This window comes from Homarus americanus, unplaced genomic scaffold, assembly GCF_018991925.1.
Source record: "Homarus americanus isolate GMGI-L3 unplaced genomic scaffold, GMGI_Hamer_2.0 scaffold31037, whole genome shotgun sequence".
Taxonomy (NCBI): domain Eukaryota; kingdom Metazoa; phylum Arthropoda; class Malacostraca; order Decapoda; family Nephropidae; genus Homarus; species Homarus americanus.
The window spans coordinates 9,806,335-9,828,760 of record NW_024722227.1 but is presented as its reverse complement, the minus strand read 5'-3'; the positions used below and the strand labels follow the sequence as shown (position 1 = coordinate 9,828,760).

General features: G+C 40.7%; 1 protein-coding gene across 3 annotated transcripts in view; it reads left to right on the top strand.

The window, feature by feature from the left end:
- The window catches only part of LOC121862376 (kelch-like ECH-associated protein 1), a 141,526-nt gene that overhangs the window by 58,927 nt on the left and 60,173 nt on the right, over nucleotides 1–22,426 (top strand). The window contains exon 1 of one of the 3 annotated variants that reach the window (XM_042360634.1): nucleotides 2,428–2,478. The exons of the other annotated variants lie outside the window; for them this stretch is intronic. The gene's annotated coding sequence lies outside the window, so the exon portion shown is untranslated. Of the gene's footprint in view, nucleotides 1–2,427; nucleotides 2,479–22,426 lie in introns of those variants that run through there. 3 annotated transcript variants of the gene reach the window in all.

Here is a 22,426-nt window from a genome sequence, read left to right as displayed (position 1 = left end):
TTATCGATGATTTACTTCACACTCCGACTAATTTTATCCATCCTTACGCTAATGATTCTACTCTTCACTCTTATTCACATTTTCCCCTTCCCCCTAATTCTCAAACTAGACCTGTTTCTAGAGCTGATAGGCTATCATTGCATCTACCAATGCGGATCTGTGCAGCATCTCCGAATGGGGAGGTAGAAACGTGGTTAAATTCAATAGTAATAACACACAGAATTTACCAATTACACTTTCAAAATTAAATGATCTTCCACCAATCACATTTCAGGACGCAATCATTCTGCCAAATTCTAAAATAGATATGCTAGGTCTCACCATTTCCTTTAATATGTCATGGAAGCCACACATCCTCAACATTACTAAAGCTGCCTCCCAAAAGCTGGGAATGCTGTACAGATGCCGTAGTTACTTCACTCCAGCAGTCACTTCAAGTTTATGCTTTTACTTTTTTACTTTTATCCTCTTCACCACTGATCGGCTCGTTAGCCGCTTGGGCGATCGGTCACGTCTCTGTTACGCACTGTTGGCATGCACCGGCTCCTGAGTGTACCTGAACCTGCTTCAGTGTTGATCAAGTCTGGTCTTGAAAGAGCTCACACTCAGTGCCGTCACAACACTTTCTGGCAGATTGTTCCAAGAGTTCACAACTCTAACTCCGAAAAAGTTTGCCCTCACAGTTTTCTGGACCTGCGGCGTCTTCAATCTTAAGCTGTGAACCCTTGTGGGGCGAGCGTCCGCCAGCTGTAAGTAAGGACACTCGACTGAGTAGTGCCCCTTGAGATGCTTATACACCTCAATTAGGTCGCCCCTTGCCCGTCTATAGTATAAGCTAGGCAAGTTCAGGAACTCCAATCTCTCAGAGTAGTTGAGGTGCCGAAGTGCAGGCACCAGTCTGGTGGCCCTCCTTTGAACATTTTCAACCAACTGACAGTCCATAGTGTATCTCGGGGACCAGACGGGGTTACAGTACTCCAGATGGGGAAGCACTTCACTCTTGAAGATCGTTACGAGGGACTTCCGTCTAGATATCTGAACGACCTTCTTATAAGACCCAATTATTTATTTGCCTGATTTACCTTCTTCTCGCAATGGCCCGAGAACTTCAGCTCATTGTCAACATACACACCTACTGTAGGTCCTTCTCACATTCAGTCTCAAATACTGCAGTTTCTTCATCCTGTTGGGATTCACTCGTCCTAACTTGGATTACTGCTCTCATATCTGGGGTGGCTCTTCTTCTGTCCAACTGTTAGATAAGGTGGAATCAAAGGCATTTTATCTTATTAACTCTCCTCCTTTAGTTGATAATCTTTCTTCCCTTTCTCTTCGCCACAATGTTGCTTCACTCTCTTTTACAGGTATTTTAACGGGCAACGTACAGTGGATTTGGCATCCTGCGTACCGCCAGTAAAGCCATGGACTCGTAACACTCGTCTTGCCCGCGGTGCCCACCGTTTCTTTGTGGATGTCGGTCACACTAGAATAACCCGTTATAGTACATCCTTCTTTCCTCACACAGCCAAACTGTGGAATGCTCTGCCTTCTTCTGTGTTTCCATACTCTTACAATGTCTCACTTCAAAAAGCTGTTTTTCCGGCATCTTCGTGATGTAGATTAATATAGTATTTTTCTTTTCTATTTTTAATTTCTTTTTACTCTTATTTTTCCGCCCCCTAGGCCCCGTTGTGGGTCGATGACCTGTGCCCGGGTGGGCTATTCCCCGTAAAAAAAAAGAAGAAAAATGTTTCTCCTCTGACTTTAACATCCCTTTAAAACAGCTAGCTGCAATGCTATATCCCTCTTCCTACTTCATCACCTTGAGCTGCTTCTGTATGCCACTAGCCACTTGGGAGTTTTCTTCAATCTTCAGGGATCTGTGGTAAGAAAATTTGAGTGAAATCAGCTTCCTAGGTCATGTTAGGTTGGGTTGGTAAGGTTTTCATGAATTTCACACACGTTTCTTGGGTTCAAACTGACGCATAAGGAGAGTTGTATCTCCCTTATAGTCAACTTGCTCCATAAATGAATGTGAAATTCATTGAGAACACCTCGAAATTTAAAGGAAAAACATAATTTCGACCATCCTGTCAATGACCGTTATGAACATAGACACAAAATAAATAATAAGATTATAATTCTTTAAAAAGCAATGCAGACGACACCAGCGACGAAAATTATTAACCTAACTGATAACTATATTTTCCTCAGTGACACTCTAACGAAGTTCCGAATTAAATTTGTTTAAAAAGAGTGTAAACAAATTCCGAATATTCAATAAAGTATAATATTAAATAATGATCAGTGTTGTTAAGCTGACAGAGAGATATAGGGCCACATTTAAATGGGTTTTATAACAGTAATTGGTAACTGATGATATGTAGCCGTAGTATCGCTGATGGCTGATGGCAAGAACAGTGAGTCAGCAGCCATGGGTGAGGTGAGGTGTGTGCTGGGTCTTAATGCCTTGGGCTTGTGAGTGGTGATTGTTTTTTTATTTTGTAGTTATCCCGTTTTATGGGCAAATTGAAGATTATTTGTTCCTTCAATAATACCTTGGAATTATGGCCTTAGTATGGTTGTGATTGCAATGTACTATGACGAGTATTTTCAGCCAGTCATAACATGATGGTTGTGTTTATATGACGTATTACTCCATGCCTGAATCTACTTACATGCTTCACTATACACACACATACACACTTCATATATGACCCAAATTTTCTTGAGGTATATACTCGTATTTGATAATATGTTACTGAGGTAAAGTTTAAGGAGATAGTCACAGCTTTCTTTCCCTTTGTATTGTACAGGTATTTGTATCTTGACAGGGTCTTTAATGAAATATGTCTTGATACATAAAATGCAAATGTAATTTGGGAACAAGGAAACTAGAAGCCTGAACTTATGAAAACCATGTTTAATGTTTATGAAGAATTTGGCCTGATATGTACTGCACTTTATATGCTAATGACTGAGAGACAAAGGGCTGACTCACTGAAGAAAGCAGACAGCAGGAAACATTCTCTTACCCCAATTTACCCAATGGTCTTTTTATATTAGTGAACCGGTGTATCTAACCTAACCTAATGGATCCCCCTGATTAGGTTAGGTTGGGGGTAAAAATGCAATTTCGGCTAATGTGCCCTAGTAGTTTAGAAATTAGGGCATTAATTTACTTTTGGACATAGTGCGCCTGAGAGTTATAAACTACTGAAACATTTACATCTCCCTATTCTGAGCATATTGAACCCCATATATACCAAGCGAAAATGGATAATAGCAACACAATTTAATTTAATTGATTTTGTGTAGTTTTCAGTCTTCGTCTGTGAGGAGATGCTATCGGCGCATCATGCATGTGCAATATTGACTGATGTCATCCAGTCGTGACCAATGGTGTATTGATATCATCACGCGAATTTTTTTCGACCAATCACATTTTACCTTATTCAAAGGAAGCAGCCTGGGTAATTTCATTGACCAGTCTCACAATGGCCGTGGTGGAGGTTGGTTGTCATTTGTGCTCCTACAATTGTTTTTAATTTATTGCAGAGTTTTACGAGAAAGACGACCATTCTATCCAATTCTTACGTATCCCTGGTCCTTCCACTTCTAAATAAGGTGTTGTGCTTTTGGGTATGGTGCGCCCCAAAGTATTTTACTGAAGCATTTAGGTTAGTTTAAGCCAGATCTACCGAGGGTCTGGGGTCAGAGCCCCCCGCTAGGGGATAGGTTAGGTTTTGTTAGGTTAGATGACTTGTTTTCTTCCCCACCCAAAAACCTTGATTTCCCAGGCTCTCCCTATTAATAATAATAATAATTGACGGTTTATTGAAAAAGTTCTGCAGCCCGAAGGCTGAAAATATACATTGGACATAAATGCCTTATTACATACATAGGTGGTTTAACAAAAGCCTTCATTAGAGAAAGGTAAAGGAACATACAGTGAACATACAGATTATTGTAGGTGTTGAACAGCAAAAACGTAGTGTAGTAACTCCCTCCCAGATGGTGTTAGGAGGGACCTCACATGGTGTAGTAGTTCCCTCACAGATGGTGTTATGAGGGGCCTCACGTGGTGTAGTAATTCCCTCACAGATGGTGTTATGAGGGCCTCACGTGGTGTAGTAAACCCTCACAGATGGTGTTATGAGGGGCCTCACGTGGTGTAGTAATTCCCTCACAGATGGTGTTATATGAGTGAGGTGTGGTCCCAGGCCTTCCTATCGTAGACGGATTAACACATCGCTGGTTGTTGGGGGGGAGGGCAAAAATGAGCAATTTCCGCCAAAAATGAAGGTCAGATTCGTTTAAAACACACCAAAATAAGCTGGGAAAAACATGTTGGTCAACCCCGAGGGACTCGTGTCCTAAAGTGAAAATTTACCAAATTTAGTTTATCCTGTGTATTTTGGTATGATTTAATCGAGTTTGACCTTTATTTCCGGGGGAAGTATCCGTTTTAGCGTTATGCCTCCTCAAAAGTATGGAAATACTATAAAATTCATTTCTGACATTATTATTCTTTGCTCCCTGGTTGAAATGGGGTTAGAAATACTCCAAATAAGGAGATCTAAAAGTTCGGTATGGTTAAAACGGTCGGCCGTGTTTTGGCCAAAACTGCAATAATACCAAAATAGGGTTAGGTTTGGTTTGGTTGTTTATTGGGTGATTTTCTATGTTTGTTTTTTTTACACGTATTTCTTATACCCAAAGAAAGAACGGTGCACTACTGTAAATTGACCACTTGGTATGAGATAATATTTTTATAGTCTATTTTGTTGTTTTTTAATTGACCTAACCTAAGCTAAAAAGAATCCTAGTGATAATGGTAAAAAATATGAAGTACCTATTGGGATAAAAACGAATAATAACCAACAGGCTATCCTAACAATCCTAGTTAAATTTTGTGTGGGTCAGGTTTTGTGGTTTTTGTTGTTGTTTAAACAATTTACGATGTGATTATTTGTCCAGTCACAGACCTTTACTTACTCTCACTATTTGTCCAACATTTATTCTGGGTTAATATTGACGACTGACCTGCGGACGTGTTGTTTCCTTTACTGTTTATTTTCTTACTTTATTTTCATCAGCGACTTCTGATATGATAATCATTTCTTGTGCAATGCTTCGTTTGGTAGATAATTAGGCACCTAGGTGGGCACTAGTTTGTATTCTTGGTGGTAATGAGGTTGTGACTTCTCATCCCAGGATGTAAACAGCCAATTATATTGACGTATTTAAAAAATGCCGCCAGGGCAGTGTTGCCAAACCTGCAGTTTACCCGCCCATTCGGGCAATAAAATGGTGCCGTTACTTGCCTAAAATTAGGCTACTTTTGAAAAAGGAAACTGCAGCACCACTAAATCACCTGTTTTAGCAGCATTCTTTATGAAAGAATATTGATTTTTTTTTCAGGATTGGAAATAAAGCAAATCACATGACTGCTCATTTTCTCTTCATTTATTGGCTTACAAGCATTGGGTAATTTTAAATTTCAAATTAAATATGATCTATAGTACAATAATTTCCTTTCCAACGCTCTCACTGGGGGGCTTAGTGGCTGGTCAGACAGACAGGCACCAGGTAGAGCTGCAGAAGTTGATGGCCAGTCAGTCTGTCAGACTTCATGTCTGATCAAGAGGATATGTTTCCATTCTTATATTTTTCATTAGTGACTACAGTATTTAGCACATAGTGTCTGATAAAGAAAAAAAACAATATTTACCATTTTCAACAAACTGGTAAAAAAAGAAGCAATTTGATATATTTTATGTGGTGTTTTCATCTGGCAAACTGGTAAAAAACTAATTTCATTTCCTTCAATAAAAATACTAGTGTTAACTTTATGATATAGGAAGAGAATTCAGTGCTCATTCTTTGTTTTATGTCATTTTTTTCCTCTCTTTATAAACCATGTCACTAATCCACAGTTAAATTTTATTCCAAATAGCGACAATAATATATTGTATTAATTGTTATAGGAGTTTTACTGTCGGTCAGTAATATACTGTTTGATTTTGTTGGTGTTTATTGTCTCAATACAGAAGGCACCAATACCTGATATGTACAGAACAGGAATTAACACACATAGGCTACACCATCTCACACATATACTAGTACACACACTCCAATGACTATACGCTTGGAACAGTACATCTTCCCCTCCCTTTTATTCACGATGACAATTCTGTATTGCCGTTCTCTTTAGTTCCATGAACGGCCGGGTTTATATTCGTCGCTTGTCTCTCCATCCATTTCGGAGTCATCAACTTCATCCGTTCCAGAGCTTTCACTTCCATCCATTCCGAAGTCTTCAGCTCCACCCTGGTATTTCTTTGGTTTTACTATAGTACGACGTGGTCGCCTAGCAGCGAGTGGTTCCTCCTCGCTGTTCCGTCCTGCCTGGACTCGTCCATCCCTGTCCTCGGCGTGTTGGCGGCTTGGTTGTTTTCCCGGTTTCGATGGGTGTTGTCGGTTCTCTCTGCCGTTTTGTGGCTTCCGTCTGTGTCACTGTCTCTGCTGCCATCATTTCCTCCTTGGCATCTCCCTGGAACTCTTCTCATCTGGGATGTGCTGCGTAATATATTCTTGGGTCCTCCCTGTAGAATAGCTGAATCGCCTCGCCTTTCACTTACCGTCCACGGTTTAGGATCATAATTAGTTGAGAGCTTGTCTTTCTTGGTTTGCTTCAGGAGCACTTGATCAGTTGGTCTCAATTCCGCTAGTTTGGACTTATTCCGGTTGTCTGTCCGGAGTTTCAGTTTCTCCTTTTCTCTTTTATCTCTTGCGTGCCACATCCCAACATGTCACTTGTGTGCCTTCCAAGTCATGACTCACTTGGGGGAGTTTCACCTTGATGTTCCTTCCCATGAGGAATTTGGCTGGCGTCTCTCCGGTCATCGAGTGTGGAGTGTTCCTGTAGTGCATCAAAAATTTACTGAGTTGCTGTCTCCAATCTTTCCCCTCAGTATGCATCGCTCATAGTGCTTTCAACATGGTCGCGAAGAACCGGTAGATTTCCCCATTTGCTTGGGGATGATATGGTGTCACTTTGTGGTGTTTTATTCCCCATTATTCACAGAACTGTGCAAACTCCTTGGCTCTGAACTGTGGTCCGTTATCTGACACGATGACCGCTGGGTTGCCGTGTGTAGTGATGCATCCTTCGATCAGGGTCATAACGGTATCGGTGTTGATAGTTTTGACCACAAAGGCTTCTGGCCACCAGGATCCTGCATCGATGATTCCCAGCACATAGTCACCACTAGGGATCGGTCCACATATGTCCACGTGAATTACCTCCCACGGCCCCTTCATCTCAGACATATTCACCGGATTGGCTTGTTTTCTTGTGTCGAGGCTTGCACATGGGTTGCATTGTATGATTGCCTTCTCCACGTCCTTGTTGATAGTTGGCCACCACACCTTGCCTCGGAGTAGCGCCTTGGTCTTGACCATTCCCAGGTGTGTCTCATGTGCGAGTTGCATCGTGCGTCGTTGTGGTGTTTGGGGCATTACGATCCGGGATCCCCTCGACACGAGTCCCCGTTTTGATGTCACTTCTGCACGTACGTGTTTGAAAGGCTCCGTTAGTTTATCTGTCCAGTCATTCTTGGCGATGGCGTCTTCGAGGGCTCTTATAGTCGGATCCTTCCCCGATTCTTCGAGAATTTCAGACAGTGTCAAAGCTTTCGGGATCCCGTTGGCAACCACATAGTTGATGAATCCCTCTGCCAGTTTCTCTTCTTCAGAGATTTGAGCATCGAATGGCAGGGGTTGTTTAGACAGTATGTCTGCCGGATTGTCACTTCCTTTGATGTGTTGGACCGTGAAGTCGTACTGTTGCATGCCTAGGATCCACCGGAGTATACGGGCTGATGGTTTGCCTTTCGGGCTGAAGGTGGTCGTTAGCGCTTTGTGATCGGTCATGATGGTGAATTCTTTCCCGTAAAGATATAGATGAAATTTTTCACATGCCCAAACTATGGCTAAGGCTTCCCTCTCCAGCTGACAATACCGTCTTTCCACCTGAGTCAGTGTTTGGGAGGCATAACTGATGGGTTTGAGTACCCCTTGGTGGTTTTGGCATAGCATTGCCCCTAGTCCTACCGGACTAGCATCCACAAATAGTGTGGTTGGTAGTTGAGGGTTGAAGTGCATGAGTGCCTCGCTCTTCATGACGGTGTTCTTCAGCTTGTTGAAGCACTGCTCTTCTTTTTCTGTCCAGGTCCACTTGCTGTTCATTCTCGTCAGGTTTTTCAGAGGTTCGCTCAATGTCGCTAATCGTGGTATGAACCTGGTCAGGTAGTTGATCAGACCTAGGAAGCTGCGGACTTCCTGAACCGTTTCTGGCCGTCTGAACCTCTTCACGGCTTCGATTTTTTCATCCGTCAGTTTGATGCCCTCTTTGGATACAGTGAATCCATGGAATTCAACTTCATCTATGTGGAACACACTTTTGTGTTGGTAGATGGTCAGGTTGTTCTCCTTCAACTTTTGCAGTACTTTTTCCAGAGCACTGTTGTGTTCACTCGTATCCTTGCCCCAGACCAGGATGTCATCCTCTCCATTCCGACAATTCGGACACTTTTGCAAAATCTGTTGTAGCAGACGTCCTTGTTCCGCGGCTGATGCAATGCCCATGACTAACACCTTGTACCTGTAGATACCGGAGTCGCACGAGAATGTTGTTATGTCTCTCGATTCGGGGGTTAGCTCGATCTGATGATAGTACAGTGGGGTATGCTGTAACGAACGGATCCTACTACGAATATTCCTATAACGAACGGTTTTACCTTTAAAATTGAGAATGCTATAACGAACGCAACTCCTACAACGAACGCGGATGAATACGGGACTATTTCGCCTGGCGCATGAATATTGTTGAACCACGACCCACAACAAGAGCGTCAGGCGCCATCTTTGTCTCATTGTGTAGCCAGTGCACCACTGTTATTGTTGAAATTTCGTCTTTTGATGTGGAAATTCGCGTTATTTGTATAACTATTTTGTTATACAAGTATACAATTGTAACAATGAGTCGTCCAAAGCGAGTGAGAAAGCTAATAACCCTTGAAACTAAGAAAGAAATTATAAAGAAACGCGAGAATGGGAGAAGCATTGCGAAACTTAGTGATGAATATGGGATGGCTAAATTTACTATATGTACGATTTTGAAGAATAAAGAGGAGTTAAAAACTGTGCAAGTGGCTAAGGGAATCTTTAGACTTAGCAAAGCAAAGTGTAATGTGATTGAAGTGATGGAAAATTTACTCTTAGTGTGGATAAAGGAGAAAGAAATGGCAGGTGGTAACATTAGTGAAGCTATAATTTGTGAGAAGGCCAGACAATTGTTTGAGGACCTTAAAGCCAAGACTCCCAGTGGAAGTGATAGTGATGTGCCAGTGTTTAGGGGTACCTGCATGCTGAATAACACTAAGGTAAGATAAAGTACCGTATTTTTTACATTTTCCACAGAATTTTTCCAGTGTTAAGTGGTTGTATTTGGGGGCCTGGAACGGATTAATCCTATAACGAACGAATGCTATAACGAACGAGGTTCTGGAACCAATTACGTTCGTTATAGCATACCCCACTGTATGAGTTTAGGTCGTTATTTGAGAATTTCGTGGCCCCGTTAATTTCGCTGAGTAGTTGTTCCACGGTTGGTATAGGATGGCGCATGCGTTTCACTGCTTTGTTTGCTATGCGGAGGTCTGCGCATATCCTGATATCTCCCTCTGGTCTTGGAGCAGTCACCAATGGGGACACCCACGGTGTAGGGCCTTCCACGCTCTCGATGATATCATTATCTAGCATTTCTTGTATCTTCTGTTCGACTGCACCTCGAATGTGAAATGGTACTCTCCGAGGTGGCTGTGTGACGGGTTTGACATTTGGGTCGATGTCGAGCTTGAGTTGGAAGTTTTTCATTCTACCCAGTCTATTCAGCGCTGGTAGATGTTGTTCCAGTATCCTCCGGGTTGATGAAGGCATCTCACTGGTCGTAATCCTGTTATTCTGGTGGATACTGAGAAGGCCAAGATCTAAGCTGGCTCGCTTACTCAGAATATTCCCTCCCTGTTTCGCTGTTGTTACCAGGATTTTGTGTGCGACTCTCTTCGATCCTTTTGACAGTGTTGCAAAGAACTCTCCTCGGAGTGGGATGGGAATGTTTCCATACGCTTTAGGTTGGATATTCGTTTCCTTGAGTACTATGTTCGGTCGTATTTTGATGATGTGGTCGAATGTGCCCCCGTCAATTAAATTGACGTTTGCCCCTGAGTCAATTAACATTCCGACCGGTACGTCTTCTATCATCACCTTTTCCTCTGCAGTGTCGTCTGATGTCACTCTGAACACATAGGTATGGCCATCGTCAGATTCTTTTGTGCTCTTGGACGACACCTGGTGTACGTGATTGTCGTCGTTACCCGTCGAACTGTCCTCCGTCAGTTGTCTGACCCTCTCTTGTCGGTTATGTTTTTTCCTGCACGCTATGGCAAAGTGGTTGACGATTCCACAGTTGTTGCAATTTTTTCCAAATGCGGGACATTGTCTCTGTCCATGTCGATGGCCAGTGCCATTACACCCGAGACAGTTCAGTTTTGGGTCGCATGGTATATCCTTACTTTGTTGTCTTCAATTGCTTTCCAAGTCCCGCTGCTGTTGTTGTTTGTATCTTGTGTTTACCTTGTTCACATTGGTGCCTTCTTCACCTTGCTCCATCTGGCAAGCTTGGGCTTCAGTTGATTATAAGTGTAAGCGATTTGTAGAGCTTTCTGTACTGTTATGTCTGTCTCCTTCAGGTATGCACGACGCATCTTATGTGAAGTACATTTCTCCGTCAACTGGTCGATGATGGCTTGGTCAAGGTTGTAGTTGTCGAAGTTGCACTTGGCCCCTTGTGTACGTAGGCGGGTTACGTAGTTGTGTGTACTTTCCCCGACCTCCTGCGCCAGCATCCGGAACTTGTGTCGTTCAAATAATTCATTTGTTTTATCACCGAAGTATTCATCAAGTGCCATTCTCATTGTTTTGTACGTTGGTTCTCTTTTGTCTGTCAGTATCGCTGGACGCAATGTCTTCATGATTTTCTTCAGTTTCTTTCCTCCATAGAATCTGATGAGTGCTAGTCTTTTGACATCTTCAGTTATGTTGAATGCAATGAAGGCATCTTCAGCATGCTCTATCCAGTCAGTCCATGCTTGTGTTTGGTCAGTCTCCTCTAGCTCTAGAGGTTGTAGTGTTGGTATAGCAGTGGCCATGTTGTGAATAGATGTATGTGCTTGATCCTCGTCGCCAATTTACTGTATGCACCGTCGGTCAGTAATATACTGTTTGATTTTGTTGGTGTTTATTGTCTCAATACAGAAGGCACCAATACCTGATATGTACAGAACAGGAATTAACACACATAGGCTACACCATCTCACACATATACTAGTACACACACTCCAATGACTATACGCTTGGAACAGTACAGGAGTGTGAAACGGCAGGTTATAGAGTCATAATATTTGGGCTACATTTAAGGTTTTGCTGCTCCTTTTGAGGGCTATCCACTGTGGTTTGGCAGCACAATATTTTGGTAACCCTGTGCCGGGGGCCAGATCAATTCTGATGCGCAGTATATGCTTATGAGCCGTTTGGTACAGGCAGATGCTGTCATGTCTTTCTGTTTAATATACCGGGGGTCCGCCCCTCGGCTAGGAAGTTAGGTAGGTTTGTTTGGTTAGATTAGTGAGGTCTTCTAACAATGCTTCTACTGCTTGTTTTTCTTATCAACTAAGGTTAGGTTAGGTTTAATTTAGAAGCAACCACTTTTTAACACATTTGCACAAACTACGAGTGTCCACTAAAAAAACCCAGTGAAATTGTAGCGTTTTTATGATCGTTTTCTATAAAAATTGGCTGCAGGTCAGTCGTCAATAATTACCTTATTCTGATTAGTTAAGGCTGATTAATTATCAGTAGATTAATGAATTTGGTCAATCCCAAGCAACTGATTTCATTAATCTAGGATGATCATCAGGTCGATCATTCAGAACGAATGCTGTACAAATGACAGTAGTAAGTAAACGTCCGTGACTGGACAAATAACAATTTAACTATACTGTAGTTGCTAAATTAGGCATAAACAGAAGAGACAGCTTTGTGTGGTCATATGGAATTTGACTTGTCATTTTCCGCAAACACTCGGCAAAGAAGCCTAAATTGTATGCTGGTGTCAGGTTACATTATGAACCTATATCGTATGCCATTGTTTGCTGAATAATTACCCGGTAAGTGAGTACAGTGACTAGATGGTAATATATTTTACTTTCGGTCAACACGGGAATCTTGGGCTTTTTATCTTTTCTATAGGTAGTTTTGACATTTCTTAGACACTTTTATGACTTTTCTATTGCAAACGACTTGTTTAAGTCAGGGGGTTCCAGCTCCCCTCTGTTAAGAGGTTAGGTTAAGTTATTTGCCAGGAAAATGTTTTTGAAGAAATTTGTCTTAAAATTGTCTAAGCTATTGATTGCAAAGAAAAAACTCCTAAGATTCCTGTGTTGTCCAAAAGCAAAAATTAACTGACCAGATTAGCTTAAGTTTCTTTCGTTTGGTTTTTAATTCCACATTTTCCCTTTGCTTTGAAGCCCTACCCACCTTTGATGGGACAGGGTAAGAAGGGTCATAACTCATTAATTATACATTTCCCCAAACTCTCATTGTGACCACTGTATTCAGCATGAAAAACTGCTATAGAAAAGGTAAGTCTAAAAGTTTGGTAATGGGGGAGATGGCTAGGAGTAAAAATAATTTTTGGAATTGCACCAAAATTTCTGGAAATGTTACCTAACTTCCAGAGCCCCTGGACTCCTTGGCATATTAAGTAGAAAGAACTTACTTTGCTCTCGGCTACCAATGAAAGCACTTTTTTGTGAAGCTGCAGTGTGTAATTTTATGTCTTTTGTGGACATAAGAGTATGATCGGTTGTTACACTGAAGCAAATATTTCTTGTTCACTGTCAGTTCTCTGCCGTATTTTTGAACACTTGCACGTCCTCCCAAATAGTCCATGCTGACAGATGAACTCTTGCAGATGGTCTTCATCCTCCACAAGCACAGAGATAACTTGCGATGCGATACCGAACATACCATAGAAAAACAAGATGGTTGGCTTCTCCTTCCCTTCAGGAAGAACAGTAAGAATATGAACATAAAGTTCGCTTAGAATCCAATGCTACTCAAAAGAAATTGGAAATGCATCCGAACCCATAATATGGGACTCAAATCAAACTATATGAATATTATCCTTTATACATAGAAGAGTTTCATGAATCATATGCATAAAAAAAGAAAAAAAAAGATTTACCTGGTATACAGGCAATAAACAAAGAAAAGAAAAAGAAATTGAAGCCTGTAAAACTGAAAACAAAAGACAAACAAATCAATATTTATGGTAATAAAACTGCCAATGTGAGGCTCAGGTGTTATTTACATATGTTTACTAGGACCGGATCACAAATGTATAGTTTAAGAGATGAAAGAACAATTGGCACCACAAATTTGTCAGCGGATTATTTAAGATAATTATTTATTTCTTAATCTACAAAGCATGTAGACATGAAATTACAGTACTGCCATAAAAAAAACATAAGAATGGAGGAAACTGCATCGGGTCTATTGGCCCATACAGGGAAGTCCCGTTTACACCCAACCCCTATCGCTCATATATCCATCCAACCTATGTTTGAAGCTATCCAGCATATTTGAGTTAATGATGATGTTTTGTAACTTGTTCCACTACACTATTTCCAAATCAATGTTGACCAATTTCGCACCTAAATCTAAATTTGTTTAATTTAAAACCATTGTTAAGAGTTCGCTCCTGGTTGGATAGTTTGAGTACCTTTGTTATATCACCTTTGTTTAGCCCTGACTTCCATTTATACACCTCGATCATATCGCCCCTCACTCTGCGTCTCTCGAGGGAGTGCAAATTAAGATGCTTTGACCTGTCTCTGTACTCAAGGTTCCTAATACCTGGGATTAGTCTTGTCATTCTCTTCTGAATTCTTTCTAGGGATTCTATATCCATTCTGTAGTACAGTGACCAGAATTGGACTGCGTAATCCAAGTGAGTTCTCACAAGCGCAAGATATACCGGTACAGCAGTTTTAGGATGACCTCGCTAGTCTTGTAACTAACACTCCTTTGTATGAACCCAAGCACTTTGTTAGCCTTGTTTCAAGCAAATACACATTGTTTACTAGGCTTAAGATTCTTACTTATCATTACTCCTAAATCTTTCTCACAGTTGGATTTCTCTATAACAATGTTGCTCATCTGGTTTCTTACCCTTATGAATAGAAAGAAGTGGGTGGAGGAATAACAACTTTCCTACTTTTGTTTTTTTTACATGTTCTTTGAGTGAATTCGATGCATGCTGTTTGGACTGCTGGATCACCTTAAATAATAAAACAAAAATTAAAAAAGATCAAAAGTGAGAAACAATATATGTATGTTGTGTTGTCAATGGTAAGAGAAACAATTGAGACCCTGCAATTGTGTGTAAATGAGGCAAAAAGTCAGATCAGCAACCTGAGACTTGGTTACATATGGCAGCAGGGTCTGCCATTAGACAACACATTATGCTTCCAATATCTAAACCTTCCTGTTTGATAGCTGCCTACTACCTATGTCTGATTGGTTTATTGGCCAGGTTACATATGCCTGGTTGGTTTATTGGCCAGGTTACATATGTCTAGTTGGTTTATTGGCCAGGTTACATATGTCTAGTTGGTTTATAGGTCAGATATGTCCGGTTGATTTATTGGCCAGGTTAGGTATGTCTGGATGGTTTATAGGTATATGTCTGGTTGGTTTATAGGTTAGATATGTGGTTGGGTTATAGGTCAGGTTAGGTATGTCTTGTTGGTTTATCTTATCAAAAATAAGTCACATGTTGCTGCAGGTGAAAAGTATTGAACGCTGTTTAGGTATGAAACACTGTGAAGGCAAAATCACGGAACTAAGCAAAAATTTCTGTAAATCCTTGTTATTTTTTGGGTACAGTATATTTTTGATATTATTATCAGTGATATTATTATTATATAAATTCTGTGACAGTTATGTATTTAAATAATAAATACCTGTAATGAGAAGTGACAGACTGTGTAGAAAATTAATGGAAAAGATCCCAATCTTAGTCGGAGTTATCTTTGAGGGTTTTCATTAGTTGATGATAATAATGGATTGACAACCTATTCATTGATGGGATGCATCTGCTAACAACTTTTCCTGTATAGTACTGTACAGCACTGTACTCTATATCAATGAAGAGCTAATGAAAAAATTCTGTACAGTCACTCCAAAAGGTAATTTTACGATTTTGTGGGATAAAATATGACACAACCGATGAAGGATTTTGACAACCCTACCGAGACAACAGGATCTGCAGTGTTCATTTAGAAATTCATCGGACTCCTGCATAAAGATACCTTTTGGAGTGACTGTACATCATCAAGAAATTAAATGGTTATTCCTTTCTTTAACCTTTACCTTTGGAAATGACTTAGAAAACTTTGTGGGTCAAGAATTGAGTTACCAAAATTAGTGACTTCTGTCACTCATATTTTATTAAATTACATTTGGATGCAGGTTATTTCTGCTTCACTCTCCCAGTTTTTAGATTTTTCAGTTTTGAGGAGGTAAATTATTTTTATTTTTTTATTTTGTATGTACTGTACTAGTACACTCTCCTAAAAAAGTATGTACCCCTGGGCCTGATGTACAGTGGTCCCTCGGTTAACGAACGCAATTCGTTCCACAGAGTCGTTTGTTAACCGAATCCATTGTTTCAATGGGATATTGGGTAATTGGTTCCAGCTCACAGAAAAGTACATACAAAGTAAAAACAAAATGCAGTAAAGTACACTTACTTTGAGGTGTGTATGTAGAAGGTTCCTGGTTGATGATGGGAATTAGAAGTGGGGGTGGAGGAGAAGAGAAGGAACTAGGGATGGAGGAGAAATCACCTTTCAGGGACTCATGCTTGATGCCATCATTTCACCAATAAAATTTTAAGTTCACTAGGTGTAATTCAAGATTATTTTATTTAAATCAACACTGCACTGTGCTATATATTATCAATATGTTTACTAAATTTCAGAATAACCAATAATTTCATTGTAAAAATGCAAAAATATTCAAGACACCAACAAAATAGATGTTCAATCCACTGTCAACAAAGCCAAGCTGACGCCTGGTGGCTGACAGCGTCAAGCGGCTGATGGGCGCACAAAAACTAGTTCCCTGAACTGCATATATTATCAATGTGTTAACTAAATTTTAAAATGACTAATAATTTTAATATAAAAAATGTAAAATATTAAAGAGCACAATTTTTTTTTTTATTTACTCCATTGGAAACGAATGTAAACATAGAACAGATTACCGAATTGGCAGACAAGCCCGTCAGCTGATGCCCACGACAAAACGTGTTGTTCGTAAGGATTTCGTTAATCGAAGTTTTGTTCGTTAATTTGAATTGAAGACCCTTATGGGAGGTAATTCGTTAACCGAGGGACCACTGTATTTGTAAATGAACACCATAACACTGCACAACAGTCAAAGTTCGGTTGGTATTTCTGATTGTGAGTTGCACCTTTTTTTCTTTCTTCTTGCACCTGATAATCACCATGATGTCTACAGTATACCACCTATTGTCTACATAATGTAATGAAATAGGATGAATTGTGATACCATATGCAAAACCAATAATGTCATGAGTAATCCCGCTGATTTATGCATCTTAGATACTATTTCAACCCCAGGGGATAGGTTGCCAAATAGGAATACAGGTATACCGTTACTTTGTTTTCATGAACCGAGGTTACAATGGAATTGCTTCGAATGAAAACTGAAACACTATGATCCTATATTACATTCATTTGCAAATACTGTATAGTAATTACAGGTGTATTATGATGCCATATCCAAGAACAATGACATTATGATTTACTGCATTTTAATATTACTTTTACCCCAGTTGACGAGGTAACAATTATGAATATAACGTATTGTTTCATGATTCGTGCTGGCAAGGGAACATTTTCTGATACACACAATGAGACGATGTCATCAAGTCCACTCATGGGATTGACAGTCACGATGGAGACATCACAGGCAACACGTGGCAGTATCATCGCACTTCATGACGTAGGCCTAAGCAATGAGGTAAACATAATGCTATACAGTCTCCTTGACTTAGGACTGGGTTCCATCCCGACGACCAGGTCGTAAGTCGAAAGGGCAAAAATAATACATAGAAATTCTAAAATGGGTGTCTCTTTCTTCTCAGCATCGCAAGAACTCTCACTTTTACGCTTGCCAGCCATTTTAAAGGGAATTACAAACAAAAATTTTGTCAGTACACAGCGTGATCACTAACATCGGGACTCGAAAATACATAATGTGAAAAATATTTTATACGACCATGACCGTCGTATGTCCGGGTTGTCGTAAGTCGAGGAGAGACTGTGTATATATATATACTGTATATAGCTAACAAACATTGATTTATAGCTATACAGTAAACTCTCAATAACTCGGCATTTGATAACTCAGAAGTTCATATAACTCTGTATGGATATGGTTTCAGAATATATTATAGTATAACTCTGAAAATGCCAAGATATATAAAATTATCTGGGAAAATCTCATCATATCTGGCCGCGTGGGTAAGAGCAATGCCACGTGGGACGCCGGGCTGCATTCCAAGCGTGGGTCAGTCAGCGCTTGTTATTGTTGTGGTCGAGTGTGCGTGGCTTGCCTCCCTGAGTCTTCAGGAGAAAATTAAAGTGTTAGAATAAGTGGATGCTGGGGCATCCATGCGTATGGTGTGTGAGGAGTTTGGAATCAAGTCCAACATATTTTACGATATAAAAAAGAATCGGGACAAGATTCAGAAGCACTTTCTAAGTCTAAAGGACTAGTGTTAACATAGTGTAAGTGAAAATACTGTACAGTGCAGTACTCTATTCAAATGAAAATACTTGGTACAGTACATGTAAAATTCTTTATTTTATGTAAGTGAACAAATTACCGTACGTATTGTACAGTCTGTATACAGGGGGTCCCTGACTTACGAACGCCCGCCAATATGAATGAGGTTAATCTTGGAATTTACAGTATTTTATTTACCCGAGGACTTATTTTTTTACAGTACAGTACTTTCAAACACTGTATTTTGTCATTCTATTTCTTTTTTTGTCTTAAAATAAGTGATTTTAGATGTATACAGTAAATCCTCGCTTAACGTGGGGGTTACGTTCCTAAAAACTCGACGTTATACGAAACAACGTGAAACGGATCAATTTTTCCCATAAGAAATAGATAAAATACGGGAGTTATGTTCCTGAGCCTCCCTTTGCCCCATGAAATACATTACATATACAGAAAATCATTGCCTTTTCTAAAGAAAATAATGCTTACATGTACAACTACAGTACTAAGTTTGCATAGGTACTCACCAATGGGCAGAGGTGGTAGAGTGAGTGTGTGGTGGGTAGTGAAGCAGAGGAGGCGGATGGTGGGAGGGGAGGAGTATGGCGGGAGCAGAGGAGGAGGGTGGCGAGTCACTGAGACTTCGGCAAGCCGAGAGAGTGTAGCGCGGTCAGACGAGAGGGTGATGCGCCATAGACAGTAGTCCGTGACGACTCAAAATGACGTAGTATCAGATCACTGGGATGTTAAACGAATTTTTGGTCTAAAGTTTAGCGACGTAGTACCGAAACAACGTTAAGCAGGACTTGCACATAGCATGTGTTCTGACTTGTTTACAAATCCGACTTAAGAACGTCGTCAGGAACGGAGCCCGTTCATAACCCAGGGACCCCCTGTACTGTACATAGTCCCTTCACCACTTACAGTTGTACCCCACTTAACGCGGTCAATAGAACCCAGAGGGTCCCGTGTTAAGTGAAATCCGCGTTAAGTGAACAACAGAACATATGGGATTAATTCCAATAGAAACCGGCCCGACCCCCAAACTCCACTTTTTGAAGGCACATACCTATGTTGTAGTAAAAATAACATCTTAATTTTATGATGGTACATGCACACAATTAATACTTAAGAGAAATAGAGAAATACAGTCGCCAAGTTAATGTCCATTCAAATAATGGACTCAACTCCCTCCCCCTCTCACACTACACTGCCGGCTCTTCCCTCTCAGAGAAATTTTTGGGGGAAAACCACTAAATTTTAATAAATAATAACCTCAAACTAAAGTTAGGATAATACAATTGACATTGCTGGATTCCTTGTAAGACCAGGAATATTTTGAATATAAATGTCATATATTTTGCACAAAAGATAACATAGTTACCTAGAGAAATTTTTTTATCTAAAATTTGTATGTTCAATGCAAAATATATGATGTTTATATTCAAAATGATCACCAAATTATAAGAATTCCAGCAATGTAAATTATATTCTGACCGGGTAATTTGTATGAATTTTATAAGCTAAAACAAATATCTTCAGTTAATAAAAAAAAAATAATCTTCACGACACTATCTGTCAATCAAAGTACCCCACCTTGCCTCCCCCCCTCTTCCAACCGCGCGGTCAGTCCCAACCCTCCCCCCCACCCCCCACCAATCCTCCCTTCCAGAGTTTTTAACATTTAGTATTAAATAATACCTCAGATTAAAGTTAGGATAATATAATTGACATTGCTGGATTCCTTGTAAGACCAGGAATATTTTGAATATAAATGTCATATATTTTGCACAAAAGATAACATAGTTAATTTGAGAAAAATTTTATCTAAAATTTGTATGTCTAATGCAAAATATATGATGTTTATATTCAAAATGATCATCAAATTATAAGAATTCCAGCAATGTAAATTATATTCAGACCGGGTAATTTGTATGAATTTTATGAGCTAAAACAAATATCTTCAGTTAAAAAAAAAAAAATAATTCTTCACCGGGTAACAGATGGTCGGTCGGTCCCCTCCCTCCCCCCCACCCCCCACCAACCGTCCCAAGGAGATGTGTGGGATAACCACTAAATTTTAATAAATAATACCTCAAACTAAAGTTAGGATAATATAATTGACATTGCTGGATTCCTTGTAAGACCAGGAATATTTTGAATATAAATGTCATATATTTTGCACAAAAGATAACATAGTTACTCTGAGAAAAATTTTTATCTAAAATTTGTATGTCTAATGCAAAATATATGATGTTTATATTCAAAATGATCACCAAATTATAAGAATTCCAGCAATGTAAATTATATTCTGGCCGGGTAATTTGTATGAATTTTATGAGCTAAAACAGGCAGTCAGGCAGGGTGGCGGGTGGGGCAAATCTAAAAATAGCGTCTCGAGCCGGACACTCACCGCGTATATGTGGAAAAAATCCGTGTTAAGTGAAAGTTCAGCTCTGGCGAGGCACCGCGTATATGATAAAACGCGTTAAGTGAAACCGCGTTAGGCGGGGTAATACTGTATATCACCTACCATGCTTCTGTGTCACCTACCATGCTTCTGTGTCACCTACCATGCTTCTGTGTCACCTACCATGCTTCTGTGTCACCTACCATGCTTCTGACCACCCTACCATGCTTCTGTGTCACCTCACCATGCTTCTGTGTCACCTACCATGCTCTGTGTCACTTACCTGGCTTCGTGTCACCTACCATGCCTCTGTGTCACCTACCATGCCTCTGTGTCCCTACCGTAGCTCTTTGTCACCTACCGTGGCTTCTGTGTCACCTACCATGCTCTGTGTCACCTACATGCCCCTGTGTCACCTACTATGCTGTGGCTCTTGCCTACTGCTGCCTATGTGCTCACCGTGCTTCTGTGTCACCTACCATGCTTCTGTGTCACCCACCATGCTTCTGTGTCACCTACCATGCCCTTGTGTCACCTACCATGCTTCTGTGTCACCTACCATGCTTCTGTGTCACCTACCATGCTTCTGTCACCTATGCTTCTGTCTCTTCATGCTTCTGTATGTCACCTACCATGCTTCTGTGCCCTACCATGCTTCTGTGTCACCTACCATGCTTCTGTGTCTCTTACCATGCTTCTGTGTCACCTACCATGCTTCTGTGTCTCTTACCATGCTTCTGTGTCTCTTACCATGCTTCTGTGTCACCTACCTTCTGTGTCACCTACCATGCTTCTGTGTCACCTACCATGCCTTGTGTCACCTACCATGCTTCTGTGTCACCTACCATGCTTCTGTGTCACCTACCATGCTTCTGTGTCACCTACCATGCTTGTGTCTCTTACCATGCTTCTGTGTCACCTACCATGCTTCTGTGTCACCTACCATGCCTCTGTGTCACCTACCATGCTTCTGTGTCACCTACCATGCTTCTGTGTCACCTACCATGCTTCTGTGTCACCTACCATGCTTCTGTGTCACCTACCATGCTTCTGTGTCACCTACCATGCTTCTGTGTCACCTACCATGCTTCTGTGTCACCTACCATGCTTCTGTGTCACCTACCATGCCTCTGTGTCACCTACCATGCCTCTGTGTCACCTACCATGCTTCTGTGTCACCTACCATGCCTCTGTGTCACCTACCATGCCTCTGTGTCACCTACCATGCTTCTGTGTCACCTACCATGCTTCTGTGTCACCTACCATGCTTCTGTGTCACCTACCATGCTTCTGTGTCACCTACCATGCTTCTGTGTCACCTACCATGCCCTTGTGTCACCTACCATGCTTCTGTGTCACCTACCATGCTTCTGTGTCACCTACCATGCTTCTGTGTCACCTACCATGCTTCTGTGTCACCTACCATGCTTCTGTGTCTCTTACCATGCCCTTGTGTCAACTACCATGCCTCTGTGTCACCTACCATGCCTCTGCATCACATACCATGCCTCTGCGTCACCTACCATACCTGTGTCACCTACCATGCATGTGTCACCTACTATGATGCTTCATTTTTCACCTGCAGTGCTGGTAAATGTTACTTTTTTTACATTTAGTAATTACATGTACACATATATGGGTCGATAATTTTTTATTGTTGTATTTTAGTAGGAGGGGGAAAATACCTCGATAAGACGGAATTTGGGATAACTCGGCAAGGCCAGAGTATGTGCCATGTTATCGAGGATTTACTGTACTGTTATTCGGAAAGTGACGTTTCTCCATGTCTGTCGGTGCAAGCTGTATTTTCCAATGAGTCTCGGGTACTAGTGTTGGTAATGGATTTCCAGCAGAAAACACCCACTACAGGGTATTTGACTGCCGTTGATATGTTTTTGCTACATTAATACAATATCATTATATTATTCTACTAAAGATAGTGTGGTGATTCAGCATAATTACAACAAATGCAAGAAATAATAACTGGGAACTAACAGACACTAGGAAGGC